Source organism: Heterodontus francisci, chromosome 13 (genome assembly GCF_036365525.1).
Source record: "Heterodontus francisci isolate sHetFra1 chromosome 13, sHetFra1.hap1, whole genome shotgun sequence".
NCBI classification, from domain to species: Eukaryota; Metazoa; Chordata; class Chondrichthyes; order Heterodontiformes; family Heterodontidae; genus Heterodontus; species Heterodontus francisci.
In genome coordinates, this window is record NC_090383.1 from 90,354,800 (window position 1) to 90,369,878 (window position 15,079).

The window sequence follows — 15,079 nt, forward strand, 5'->3', positions numbered from 1 at the left end:
GCACAAAGTACAAAGGAGTTATTTTGTTGTTCAATAGTCATGGGACTCAGATGTTTTAAACCACGATATTTAGTGGGTTTATATAAGAGAACTTGAACCTATAGATCATGTCAATGCCTCTAAAGGATACAAAACACTCTTCGATAAACCACAGCAGTGAAGGCAATGGAGAACTTCCTGTCTTCTGGAATCAGGGATAGGAAAGTTGGTAAACAAATAACTTTGATTTTAGTTATAGCTGTAAATTTAAATGAGAGAAATGCAGCTAATATTTAAAATATTTCCATCCCGTCTTCAACTATCTCCATTTTCCATGTTACCTCTTGTAAATTCACACATGGTTTTTGGAGCTACCTTTACATCTTGTGCAGTGATGTTAGAGAGCGCCTGTTATAAATATTTACAGTTAGGAGAATGCTGACCACACAGATAATAAAAGTTTTTTTTTTCTTTGAAGTTGGTTTATGACTTTTCATTGTGAACAAGCTAGTGACCTGCTTATAACACAGTCAGCTTCATTTTGTTTATGCCACTTGGCATCTGTCCCTTTGGTAAAAAATTGTCAGGAAATCCAGGAAGGACATCATCCATCCCGCGGGGTCACTGTTTTTGTGTCAGTACTTCGGGAAAACAATAGAAGCGATAGTCTCCATGCAAAGCCTACACTAAGCAATGTTCATGTGGTTTCCCCACCCTGAGTGCACTGTTTTTTTAATGGTGTTATGTATAACTCACTGAGAAAAAAAATACAGTAAGCACGTTGATCACTGAGCATTAGATGATATCTATAATGTGAATCAGATGGTGCCAGTTGATATTTATACCTTCCGGATGAACACAAGTTTAAAGAGGCACCATTTTTTGTTGAAAAATGTCAAATAAATCTTTTCTGCGGTTTGTCGGACACTGTAATGGTGTGATGCATTTTACAATGAAACACATCAGTGCATTGCAAACATGTCACCGTCACCTCAGTGTGACATGTCTTGTTCTGGCTTTTCCACAACAATCAAGGCACTGCTCCTTTACTTTAGAATAGTTGGAATCTTTAGCTGTCTGGTAACAAGTGCAAGCTCAGCTCCACAATCTGCTAAAAAAAAAAGAAACTGCTACTGCAGGAAGAACATTTCTGAAAAGATATAAGTGGAAATTTATAAATATAAGTGGAAAAATGTAAAAAAAAATCAAGAGAACCAGTTTTATTCATGGACAAACTTGAAGAGTGTACGGGAAGTTAAATAGACAGAATGATGAACTCCTAACTCACAGAGACCCCCCTAAAATCCCAATGTAGACTGGGAGATCCTAAAACTAGGCTATCCTTTGAGAGTAGCTCCATTATTTTCTCTCAGGTAATCCAGAGAGGTGAATTAAGGAAATTGATCAGGCAAGGAAACATGGGAACCAGGTAGCATCCATCAAGTGTGCATCCTCATGGTTGATCAAAGAGTAACCTTAACCAAAATCTGTGGAAATCCATAGGCTGGGCTAGGTGACATTCTGACTGAAGAGAAAAATGTGGATCCAAAGGATTAAAATCTGAAGGGGAGGAAAAAGGGTAGTGAAAAAAGCAGTGAAATAATGAAAGGAAGTTAAAGTCTTTAACATTTATGCCATTAAAGTTGTTTATCAAAGTGCAACTGTGCAGTATAACTCAGGTTTGGAAGCACCAGAATCATATCCAAGTCAGTGTTCTGAGAATATTTCCAGACGATAACCTCAAACAGTTTCAGCTTCACATCCACTTTAAATATAACTGCAACTGGTACACAGCGACATTTCAAAAGTTGTCAAATTTCATTTTCTTTCTTTTTATGGTTAGCAGAGACCTGACTTCAATCAACTGTTTGGTGATCCTAAAATTTAACTGGCTGCTGATCAGAACTCCATGGTGATATAAAGTGATCCAGAGATCGCAATATAACTTTTGCCACTGCCTCATCACTCAGGGTAGTCTCAGATCAGCACATATTGTATTACTATTCCCAAAAATCCTTCCACACTAAAAATAACTTTCATTATTAAGCTTCTTAGGCACCTATTTTTGGTGATTCCTAATAGTCTTTAAAAATAAAATGCTGATTAAGCAACTCCTTGTTGTAGCTGTCAAGCAATCTTGGGCACAAGTCAGCTAGTTAATCCTCGGACATTCAGTCTTACTTAAGATAATAGGCAAAAGATGAGACAAAATTGACCCAGAAGTTAAAGGTCATGCCGCCCCAGGGACTTGACCTATTCATTTGTAATCTGCAATGAGTGGCGCTGTCTAAAAGACTTCTTTCCCCAGACGTCTGCTATTATCCTCCAGAAAGGAGTTAACACAGATTGCCAACAATCATTCCAGAATTCTTATGTTGATGGTTGATACTTGCTCCAGCTGGGAAATATTTCATTTTTTTTAACTTTTAGGAAAGAGAGGACCTAACAGTAGAAAGAGAGAACAGGATGGGGACCATCAAGGCTATGCTTCCATATAAACAATGGCTGACTGTTTTCATCATTTCTATGGCTCATTTCCCTTAAAGACATCAAAGAAAAGAAAACAAATGCAGGATGCTTACTCCCCTTAAATAATGTTAGGACACACCATCTTTCAAGTCTTCTATTATTTTTGGGGCCTTGTACCAATACAACAGTGTTTACTGTTACAGTCCTTGTCCGGTACAGCTCATTATTTACTTAAACGGGAAGTCAACTGTAGAAAGAGGCAGTTTCAATTTAAAGTCTTGATCCATTTGTTTGTTTTTCACTGTTTTCTTATAAGCATTCTTTTTTTCTGAATAGAGGACCTTAGTTGAAATGGATTCCCTTGAGAGATCAGAATATCAATAATTCAATCAAAGGAACATGTTATGTTGATATCAGGTGAGAGAGAAGTGGCCTTGTGCAATGAGTCCAATTGCTGGTGTCAGTATAGATGAGCTTTTTTATTAAACAATTGGGACTTGTCCTTTTCTTTCTCACACAACTTCTGAATGCTTTTTGTAATAACAGACATAAATATGGTGGTGTGAGGCAGGAAGTTGTGAGAGGGGAGGCGGCAGAGAGCAGCCCTTCAGCAGGGAAGCATGTTTCTTTTTATTCATTCATGAGATGTGCATGTCGCTGGCTAGACCAGCATTTATTGCCCACCCCAATTGCCCTTGAGAAGGTGGTGGTGAACTGCCTTCTTGAACCGCTGCAGTCCTTGGGGTGTAGATACATCCACAGTGCTGTTAGGAAGGGAGTTCCAAGAATTTGACCCAGCGACAGTGAAGGAATGGGGATATAGTTCCAAGTCAGGATGCTGTGTGGCTTGGAGGGGAACTTGCAGGTGGTGGTGTTCCCATGTATCTGCTGCCCTTATCCTTCTAGGTGGTAAAGATCACTGGTCTGGAAGGTGCTATCGAAGTTGCTGCAGTGCATCTTGTAGTTGATACACACTGCTGCCACTGTGCGTTGGTGGTGGAGGGTGTGAATGTTGAGGATGGTGGATGTGGTGCTAATCAAATGGAATGTTTTGACCTGGATGGTGTCAAGCTTCTTGAGTATTGTTGGAGTTACACCCATCCAGGCAAGTGGAGCGTATTCCATCACACTCCTGACTTGTGTCTTGTAGATGGTGGACAGGCATTGGGGAGACAGGAGGTGAGTTACTCGCCTCAGGATTCCTAGTCTCTGATCTGCTCTTGTAGCCACAGTATTTATGTGGCTACTCCAAGAACAAAGAACAAAGAACAGTACAGCACAGGAACAGGCCATTCGGCCCTCCAAGCCTGCGCCGATCTTGATGCCTGCCGAAACTAACACCTTCTGCACTTCCGGGGCCCATATCCCTCTATTCCCTTCCTATTCATATATTTGTCAAGATGTCTTTTAAACGTCGCTATCGTATCTGCTTCCACCACCTCCCCTGGCAGCACGTTCCAGGCACTCACCACCCTCTGTGTAAAAAACTCTGGTTAATGGTAACCCCCAGGATGCTGATAGTGGGGGATTCACCGATGGTACTGCCATTGAACGTCAAGGGAAGATGGTTAGATTCTCTCTTGTTTGAGATGGTTATTGCCTGGCACTTATGTGGCGTGAATGTTATTTGACAATTATCAGCCCAAGCCTGGATGTTGTCCAGGTCTTGCTGCATATGGACATGGGCTGCTTCAGTATCTGAGGAGACACGAATGGTGCTGAACATGGTGCAATCATCAGCGAACATCCCCACTTCTGATCTTATGATGGAGGGAAGATCATTATGAAGCAGCTGAAGATGGTTAGGCCTATGACACTACCCTGAGGAACTCCTGCAATGATGTCCTGGGACTGAGATAATTGACCTCCCAACAACCACAACCATCTTCCTTTGTGTTAGGTATGACTCCAACCAGCAGAGAGTTTTCCCACTGATTCCCATTGACTCCATTTTGCTTGGGCTCCTTGATGTCATACTTGGTCAAATGCTGCCTTGATGTCAAGGGCAGACACTCTCACCTCACCTCTGGAGTTCAGCTCTTTGCCCATGTTTGGACCAAGGCTGTAATGAGGCCAGGAGCTGAGTGGTCCTGGCAGAACCCAAACTGAGCATCAGTGAGCAGGTTATTGCTGAGCAAGTGCCACTTGATGACACCGTTGACAACCCCTTCCATCACTTTGCTGATGATCGAGAGTAGACTGATAGGGTGGTAATTGGCCAGGTTGGACTTGTCCTGCTTTTTGTGCACAGGACATACCTGGGAAATTTTCCACATTGCAGGGTAGATGCCGGTACTGCTGTACTGGAACAGCTTGGCTAGGGGCAACTCTAGTTCTAGAGCACAAGTCTTCAGTACTATTGCCAGAATATTGTCAGAGCCCTTAGCCTTTGCAGTATCCAGTGCCTTCAGCCATTTCTTGATATCACACGGAGTGAATCGAATTGGCTGGAGACTGGCATCTATAATGCTGGGGACCTCCAGAGGAGGACGAGTTGGATCATCCACTTGGCACTTCTGGCTGAAGATGGATGCAAATTCTTCACTCGTCTTTTGCACTGATGTGCTTGCTGGGCTCTCCCATCATTGAGGATGGGGATATTTGTGGAGCCTCCTCCTCCTCCTCCTGTCAGTTCTTTAATTGTCCATGACCATTCACAGCTGGATGTGGCAGGACAGCAGAGGTTACATCTGATCCATTGGTTATGGGATCGCTTAGCTCTGTCTATTGCATGCTGCTTCTGCTGTTTGGCATGCAAGTAGTCCTGTGTTGTAGCTTCACCAGGCTGACGCCTCATTTATAGGTATGCCTAGTGCTGCTCCTGGCATGCCCTCCTGCACTCTTCATTGAAGCAGGGTTGGTCCCTGGCTTGATGGTAATGGTAGAGTGGGGGATATGCCGGGCCACGAGGTTACTGCTTGTGGTTGAATACAATTCTGCTGCTGCTGATGGCCCACAGCACGTCATGGATGCCCAGTTTTGAGTTGCTAGATCTGTTTGAAATCTATCCCATGTAGCATGGTGGTAGTGCAACACAACAGAATGATGTGCACCCTCAATGTGAAGATGGGAATTTGTCTCTGCAAAGACTGTATGGCGGTCACTCCTGCCAATACTGTCATGGACAGATGCATCTGCAACAGGTAGATTGGTGAGGACGAGATCAAGTAGGTTTTTCCCTCTTGTTGGTTCCCTCACCAAGTGTTGAAAAGAAAAGGATAGGAATTTCCACTCAATGATTCAGTTGCTAAGTGAATCAGTCAGTGTGGTTCTGGATTAGATCTTGGATTAGTGCCCCTATTTTTGCTGAATTAGCTGATCTCCGGTGGGACAGTAGTGGCAGTGCTCCAGTTAAACTTAGGACCATCGAACTAGAGAAGGTAAAAGTCGGCCAACATTCTCACTTCATATGGCTACCTAGTGATTCCTGGAAATGTGCATATGTTAACATCTTAAGTAGATTTTTCCATTACATTTCTGCATTGCCAAATTGATGGCAGTTGGGCCACGTTACCCATGGTCTCATCGAACAGGGTACTATGTATGGACAGAACACTGGTAGAGCGATGTGCCTGATATCATTTCTCTGTTCCTCTTGAAGCTAATTTACATGATGTAGGCATGTATTAAGACCTTAATATTGGAGTCAGTCATGAGAACATGGGGAATTGAGGCCTTAGTAGTCTCTGACAGCTTAAAGGTGCCAAAGCATCTTGGGTCTTGGGAGAGCTCGTGGAGAAACAGGGAGGCCTGTGCCTGGGTGAATGCTGCAAAAGCCAACAACACACTGCTTCTGAAAAGTGATCTTTTGCGAGAAGATAGTATTACATTCGCAGTACAAAGCAGCAAGATTTCACAGCAGCAGGGAAAAGAAAATACCCTGAAATTTATTAGAATGCCAGTAAAGAGGATCTGCTAGCTTTAGTGCACAGAGATTCAATGCTGAGGCCATCGAACAGCTATCGCAAGAGGTAAAGCAATTGGTGTGGCTGGAGTGTAAAGATGGCTGGGGATTAGGGCCATGTTCCCGATAAGTTTGCACCCCGACCTTCACCTCTTTTACTTGCATGAATTCAGCCACGGAAAGATCACCTTCCCTAGAGGAACAGGGGTCTAATTTAAATGGCAAAGTCACATTTGGATGATGTCATCGGGATGCACGCGCTATTTTAACCATTGGCCGAACTAACATCCGCACAGACTCCAATCCAAGCTGGTGGCAGCACAGATCCTGGATACCGATTCCCACAGAGTTAGAATTGGCGCTTTGGTCCCCCTCACCCTTCATTTCCCTTCTATCTTTCTCTTTGTCTCCACTCTGTGTATGACCAAATGCAAAGAATTTTGTACACCAATGCCAGATTTGCTGGAAGCTGTCATGATGTCTTCATCCTCAGGAATTCTGCTCTCCTTGTGCTCTTCAAGAAGGATAGCTAGTTGAACAAATAGCTTGTGGGTGACAAGGCATACCTCTTGAGAGTTGCAAGAGGTGCAAATGAAGAGCAATGCAATGAGACACATGCCTGAATTTTCATAGAGAGAACCATATGAGCCTTAAAGCGGTGTTTCTTTACCTTGATAGATCAGGAGGGGGGTCTGCAAGATACTCCAAAGTATGGATTCCACATAGCTGTAGCTTGCTGTGCAACATTGCCATCCAATAAAGGCTGTGACATGGAGATTCCTAGGGAGGTTTCCTGGGCTGCTTTGAAGGCAGCAAAGTATGGAGTGGAGCATCTGGATCATTGTAATTCAGAGGACTCCTCCTTGACAGTTGTAAGGGGTATCTGAGCTCAATTTATCAATGAAGGCTTCAGGCTAAATTTTCCCAGTTTTGTGGTGGTGGGCTTGGAGGTGGGGGTGTGGGGGAGGGTGTCGGGAAAATTAGAGGGGTGCAGCATCGGGACGGCTCCCCATCACGTTTCTACTGTTGGGGAACCTTCCCAGGGGTGGGCTGGGAGGCAGATCAGGTGCCCACCACATGGAAGCAGGCACCCAATTAACATAGTTAAGGCCCCGATCAGGGGCAATTCTGCAGCCTCTCCGATGTTGTGCCCCTGCTACATGCCGAGGCCACAAACTCTGTGGAGGCAGCTTCCCTGCATCAGGGTGGGGACCCATCGGTCAAAGACTGTATCCCCCCAGAGGGGGCTTTTGGCAGGAAAAGCCATACCCAAGGGGCCTACCGGCTTGGCCCCTCTGAATTTTTCATTTAAATCTATGCCTCCCAGGGTGCCTCCATGTTGATGCACCCTTGTGGTCTCCTACCTGCCTCAGCAGCACCCACCTCTGATTCGGCTGGCAGCATCGAGTGCCCGCCTAGTGTCCTTAATAGGACAGCGAGCGCAGAGGCAGCCAATTAGGAGGCCACCTCTGGGCAGATTACGACGCCGGTCTCACTGCCAGCAAGTGCGGGCTCGGGACCCCAATTTAATCCCAGGGTCCTGAAGCCCGCAGGAAAATCGCACCCTTCCGATCTGTTGAATACGGTTTACCTTTGTCACCATTCCCATTACTCGTTCTCTCCCACCTTCATATAACTTATAGCTCCTTCTATCAAGTACCCATCCTGAAACACCACATCCCAATCCATCTCTGCCTCTAAAGGACTTTGCCCATCTTTCTAATCTCAAGGCATTGAAAAGAATCTGCATTACAGCAGCTACAGTAACATCTGCAGTGCCACTATATCATTGCCACTCAATGACATCGTTTTTGGATCAGTATTTATTGCTTTTAAATAAACAACAAAAACAAAACAAAATGAATCTTGCCAAAAGATACCTAGGTAAATGCCCAGTGTAATCTGTTCAAAGATAAACATAGGTTTTCCCAATGTACATGTGTTTTCTTAAAAATCAAAGTTGAAGGTTTTTTGACAAATACTGGCCAACTGAGGTAAACCAAAACCCAGGGTAAAGCTGCACAGCCTGCATCTAATCTGATATGAATGCGGCTGACACACAAGGGGAGTCTTGTTCACTTAGATGGATAGTTAATATTAGGCTGTCTGCCCATGGGCTACAAGTGGTTCACAGGTGTTCCCAAGGATAAACAGCTGCTGTGTGCTGCAATTTGAACAGCTCAAAGCAGTACTTTGCCTCCAGGTGGGGGGAGGGGAAAACAGCAGCAGCAAAAAACAGGAGACTGTCTGCTTAAGAAATAACACTGTTCAGTGGATTTTATTGCATTTATCTGCCTTGCTGGACCACTGTGTATCATTATTTGACCTGCCCACTGTTACAAAAACAATTAATGAAATGTGTAAGAGAATCATTGAGCATTTCAAACATTGTCACAGTGGTTGAGATTTTTCTGTTTCCTGCCAACATCTGCTACTTTTGGCAGATGTGTTCTGAACATCTGGAAAAGTCAGAAATTAATTCTTGATCATTTGTGCAAAGCAAAACTCCAGGTTGCAACTCTGAAATTTAAAAAAAAATAGAGCTTAGCAGTAAAAAGAAAGTTCTGCGTTTATATAGCACCTATCATGACCCCCAAAGCCAATGAAGTACCTTTGAAGTGTAGTCACTGTAATTAGTTCCATTCACCTTCCATCTAACTTTGAGGCATTTTAAATCACACCTTCTCCAAATTTACAGGAGTCATTTGCAGTTCTTCGCAAACCATCATAGTCAATTTTCCTAACAGGAGGTAGGGAAAGCAACTACAAAGCCTAGTCAACTTTGTCCCCCTATCTCTCCCCTTCTTTCCAAAGGCACTGGCTTTTTAGGCAAAGGTTTCATGAGTGTTGGCGGCTCTCTAGGACCTTTCTCAAATGTTCACTTTTCATTTTCAGAGCTGCGCACTCTCCTATTCTCAGCTAATTACTAATTACTCAGCTGAATTACTGGATAGTGAACAATAGTGTGAACACTGGCATTACCCCAAACTCCATAGGGAAGGAGGTGATTTCTAGCCCTGAATGGACATCTTTCTCAAGTTTCTCTCCTATCTGTCCTCTTGCCCTCTCTGAGTTCATCTTGTCCATGAGACTGACATCCTGTCCCCTCAATCCTATTCCCACTGCTTATCAGCCAACTTCCCCTCCTGGTCGCCATGTTAGTCGATATTGTTAACAGTTCTCTCTCTTCAGGTGTTGTCCCTCTCTCCTTTAAGTCTGCCATCACCACCCCTTTCCTCACCCCAACATCCTTGTAAACTACTGTGCCATCTCCAACCTCCATTTCCTCTCCAAAATCCTTGAATGTGTTACCGCCTTCCATATCCATGCCCATCTTTCCCGGAACTCTATGTTTGAATCCCTCCTGCCTAGTTTCCACCCCTTCACAGTACCAAAATGGCTCTTATCAAAATCACAAATGACATCCAATGTAACTTGACAAAGGTAAGCTTTCCCTCCTCGTCCTTCTCGGCCTGTCTTCAGCCTTTGACATGGTTGACTGCGCCATCCTCCTCCAATGTCTCTTCACTGTCATCTGGCTGTATGGGACTGCTCTCAACTGGTTCCATTCTTATCTAATCGCAGTCAGAGAATCACTTGCAATGGCTTCACTTGCTGCTCAAACACCATTACCTCTGGTGGCCCCCAAAGATCTATCCTTGGTGCTCTCCTATTTCTCATCTACATGCTGCCCCTCAGTGACATCAAAGAACAGCATTTGTTTTCACATGTACACTAACAACACCAGCTCTACCTCACCACCACCTCTCTTGACTTCTCCACTGATGCTAAATTGTCAGACTGCTTATCAAATATCCAGTATTGGGAAGACTGAAGTCATTATTTTCTATCCCTGCTCCAAACTCTGTTCCCTAGTTATTGACTCCATCCTTGTCCCTGGTAACAGTCTGAGACTAAACTAGTATGTTCACAATCTTGGTGTCATATTTTACCCCGAGATGAGCTTCCGCCCACATATTCGTGCCATCACTAAGACCGTCTATTTACACCTCCATAACATTGCCCAACTTCACACCTGTCTCAGCTCATCTGCTGCTGAAACCCTCATGCATGCTGTTGTTACCTCTAGGCTTGGCTATTCCAACGCACTCCTGGTTGGCTGGCTGGTCTCCCGCATTTTAACTTTAATAAACCTAAGGCCATTCAAAGCTCTACTGCCTATTTCTCAACTCCCATTCCCCTACCACCCCTGTGCTTGCTGACCTACATTGGTTTCCAGTCAAGCAATGTCTTGATCTGAATATTCTTGTTTTCAAATCCAACCATGGCCACGCCCCTTCCTATCTTTGTTATCTCCTCCAGCCCACAACGCTCAGATATCTGCACTGCTCTAATTCTGACCTCTTGCGTATCCCTGATTTTAATGACTTCACCATTGATGGCCATGTTCTCACACTTCCTACGCCCCCCCACCTCTCTACCTCATTTTCCTCCTTTAAGGCACTCCTTAGAACCTACTACTATGACCGAGCTTTTGGTCATCTGACCTAAGGGCAAAATTTTAAGGGGCCAGTGGTTATGGGCTGGGAGGCCATGGGGCAGATGAAATAGTGTGAGGTAGCGAGGACGGCATTCCCAACATTGTTCTGCCCCCATGCCATTTTGTCCGCGGCGGGCACCGTTGTGGATGGGAAGTCCACTGGAAGGCCAATTGAACCAGTTAACCGGCCCTGCCACATCCCAACTCAGCTGGCATTTAGCCAACGTCTGATGGGCCCGCTGCCGCATGGAGACACTGCCAGTTGGGACAGCCCTCCTGATCAGGCACTCTGTGGCCCACGGAGGGCCCCCCCACCCCCAGCTGAAGGCCCCCTTCCCCCGCTGAAAGACCCCCTCCTGCCCTCAGTGACAACCGCACCCTTCTCATCTGCCTGAGTGGCCCCGGTGAGTCCAACCCCACTCCTCCATGGCTGCTACTCCAGGCCTCATGCAGTACCAGCAGTGCCCCCCAGTCAGAGGCCCAGCAGCTCTTGGGGTGGGATCTTATCCCTTAAAGTGGATGGCATCCCTAATCGCGGGCAGTTAATTCCCTTCCCACCAATGAATTCAGTCAGGTGTCGGATAAAAGCCCGAGGCAGGGTCACCCCCACTGCCTTACCCGTCCATCCAACATCCCCCACCACCCCCGCCCCCCCGCCTTCCAGCCTGTCGCTGGGACTCCCACCTCTGAAATAAAATCCCACCCATCATCTCTTTATGCGGCTCGGTATCATACTTTGATTTATAATGCTCCTGTGAAGCACCTTGGGATATTTTATTATGTTAAAGGTGCTATACAAGTATAAGTTGTTGTTGTTTCTGTTGTTTCTACTGCTAAGCTAGCTAGAGATCAGTATTATATATATAAGAAATTTACTTCTAGCTAACTCACTATAGACAATCACAGAATCATAGAATAGTTGCAGCACAGAAAAAGGCCATTTGGCCTGTTGAGTCTCTACCAGTTCTCTGCAACAGCAACTCCATTAGTCCCACTGCCATGCCCTTTCCCCCTAGCCCTGCAATTTTTTTTTCCTTTCAGGAGCTTATCCAATTTCCTTTTGAAAGCCAGGATTGAATCTGCCGACCATGGCGATGAGCTCAAAAAATGGCAGTGCATTCCAAATCGTAACCACTCGTCCAATCCTCCCAGCGGCAGCGAGGCTCCGTGGCGGACCCCCCGCCGCTGGGTGACAGGACCACAATTTAAATATTCAAATGAATAAAACTATTAAATTTACATAGACTTACCTGCGATCTTGAGGGCCCGCCGCGATCTTCAGCACCTTCAGATCCCCGTCCAGGGAAATGCGGTGCCACACTGGTGGGGAGGGGAGGAGGAGGTAAGCTTGTCAGTGCGGGGTGGGGGGAAGGATGGGGTCAAATATACGTAATGGGTGTAGGGTATAGTGGGAAGGATTGAACTTTAAACTTTGTGCAGTTTTGGGCGGGGTGGGAAGGTCAGTTGTAAAAGGTAAGTGTTTTGGGGGGGGGAAGGGCAAATAGTTATTGTAATTGTTATTGGAGAGGTGGGAAAGAGGCGTTAGAATTTTTTTTTAGTTTTGGTGGGGAGTACTTAAAATATTTTAATTGGGTGGCAGGGCTGGCTGCCCTTTAAAAATGGTGCCAGCACTTGTGCACAGGCAGCTGACGCCATTGCCAGGGACAGACAGCCCGCCCCCTCCATGTGATTGAGGGAGGGGGGCGCCCAGGCTATTTACATGAGCTGCTGCGTCTGAGCTTGCAGCAGCTCTTTGGCGTGCGGCCCGTGCAGGCAAGCCGCCATTTTCTGAGCTCACCGCCAAGATTGGCGGCAGCTCTTAAAATCCAGCCCATTGTTTCTAAATGCTTTCCCGAGCTTAAGCTGACTGGCCTATAGTGGCTGAGTCTATCCTTACACCCTTTTTTGAACAAGGGTGTAACATTTGCAATTCTCCAGTCCACTGGCACCATCCCTGTATCTAAGGAGAATTGGAAGTTTATGGCCAGCACCTCTGCAATTTGCACTTTACTTCCTTCAGCATCCTCAGATGCATCCCATCCAGTCCTGATGACTCATCAACTTAGATAGCCTTTCTAATACCTCCTTTTTTATATCAATTTTTAGACCATCCAGTATCTCAACTACCTCCATTATGATTTTGGCAACATCTTCTTCCTTAGTAAAGGCAGATGCAAAGTACTCATTTAGTACCTCAGCCATGCCCTCCACCTCCATGCATCGGTTCACTTCTTGGTCCCTAATCACCTCACTGCTCCTCTTACTACCCTTTATTACTTATATGCCTAAAGAGGACTTTTGATTCCCTTTCAAATTATTTGCCAGGCTCTACTCATACTCTCTCTTTACCTCTCGTATTTCCCTTTTCACTTTCCCCTTTGAGCTTTCTATATTCAGCCTGGTTCTCACTTGTATCATCAACCTGACATCTGTCATATGCACCCTTTTTCTGCTTCATCTCACCTTCTATCTTGCTTGTCATCCACCGAGCTCTGGCTTTGATTGCCCTACCTTTCCTCCTCGTGAGAATGTACCTTTACTGTACCCATATCATCCCCTCTTAAAGGCAGCCCATTGTTCCAATACAGTTTTGCCTGCCAATCTTTGACTCCAGTTTACCTGGGACAGATCTATTCTCAACCTAATGAAATTGGCCTTCCTCCAATGGAGTATTTTTTACTCTAGATTGCTCCTTGTTCTTTTCCAAAGCTAATCTAAACCTTATGATAATATTGCCTAAATGTTTCCCCACTGACACTTGATTGACTTGACCCACGTCATTCCCCAGAACCAGATCCAGCAATGCCTCCTTTCTTATTGGGCCAGAAATATACTGATCAGGAAAATTCTCCTGAACACAGTTCAAAAACTCTTCCTCCTCTCTGCCCTTTACACTATTCTTATCCCTGCCTATATTAGGATGATTGAAGTCCCCCATTATCACGACTCTATAGTTCTTACATCTCTCTGTAAATTTCCTGCAAATTTGCTCCTCTACATCTTTCCCACAAGTTAGTGGCCTAAAGAATACACCAAGTAGTCTAATGGCACCTCTATTGTTAACTCTAACCAAATAGTTTATGTCCTTGACCCCTCCAGGACATTGTCTCTCTCCAGGACTGTAATATTCTCATTAATCAATACTGCCACCCCTCCTTCTTTCCTTCCCTATCTTCCCTGAACACCTTGTAACCAGGAATATTTAATATCTACTCCTGCCCTTTTCTGGTACTTAAGGCTTAGTGTTGCTACGATGGTGCCTTTACCAACTAGACTATCAGAAGCACTGCAGGGCCTAGTATGTTGCTACTTGATCATTTTGAAAATAATCAGTCAGGTAAGGCACCCACATGCGGGTAACCAGTGAAGCTCAATCTAAATATGATGGAACAAAAAATTTCTAGCAACCTTAAGGTACAAATCTATATTAGCAGTATTTCATATGGCACACACTTCCTTTTAGTGCAACTTCTACTTGCTGTACAATTTTGACAACACACGACCTCCATCATCGCTGCCTGTCATGCTTACACTTACTTACATCGTCAAGGCATATGTCACCATAGCACTGTTCTCATCAGCACCACCTGCCTGAGGCCTATAAAATCTAGCCTGTGCTTTTTTATCCTGACCTTGCAGTTGAGGAAAGCCCTATAGCTGTATCCCCAGCCATGACTTAAGTACAGGCTTTAAGTTAGTGTTAGTGATGAAGGGTGGGAAGAATGAGCTGCAGGTTTGTTTATACAGTGGAAAGCGATGATCTTAAATGATTTTAATATTTTTAAAATTAAAAGAGGCATCGGTGGAAGAATTGTGTTTTGTTATGTGTTGACTAGAGGGTGTGAGGGTGGGCTGTGTGTGTAATCCTATTGTTACATTTGATGACGCTGTAGGAGTTTTGTGCCTGGTGCATTGTCAGTTGAATTTGTTGTTTCATGGTGCTGTGGATTGAGCTGAAGGGTTATAGTTTATGAGCCCTATCTGTGCAGATGAAACAAACAGCTGTGGTTTCAGTCAGTAGTGGGTATGCAGTGTAGGATAAGGAGTTGGCATGATAGAAGGAGATCGTTGGCAGTTGCCTTCCCTGATGGTTGGGCTCTGGACTGGGTGCAGATAAAGATGCATGATGTAATGAAAGTTAGTTTGTTAGTCAAAGATAATGGCCACGATTCTGTCTGCTCCACTACTCTTTATTTTAACACTAATTGAGTACAGTTGCTATGCCA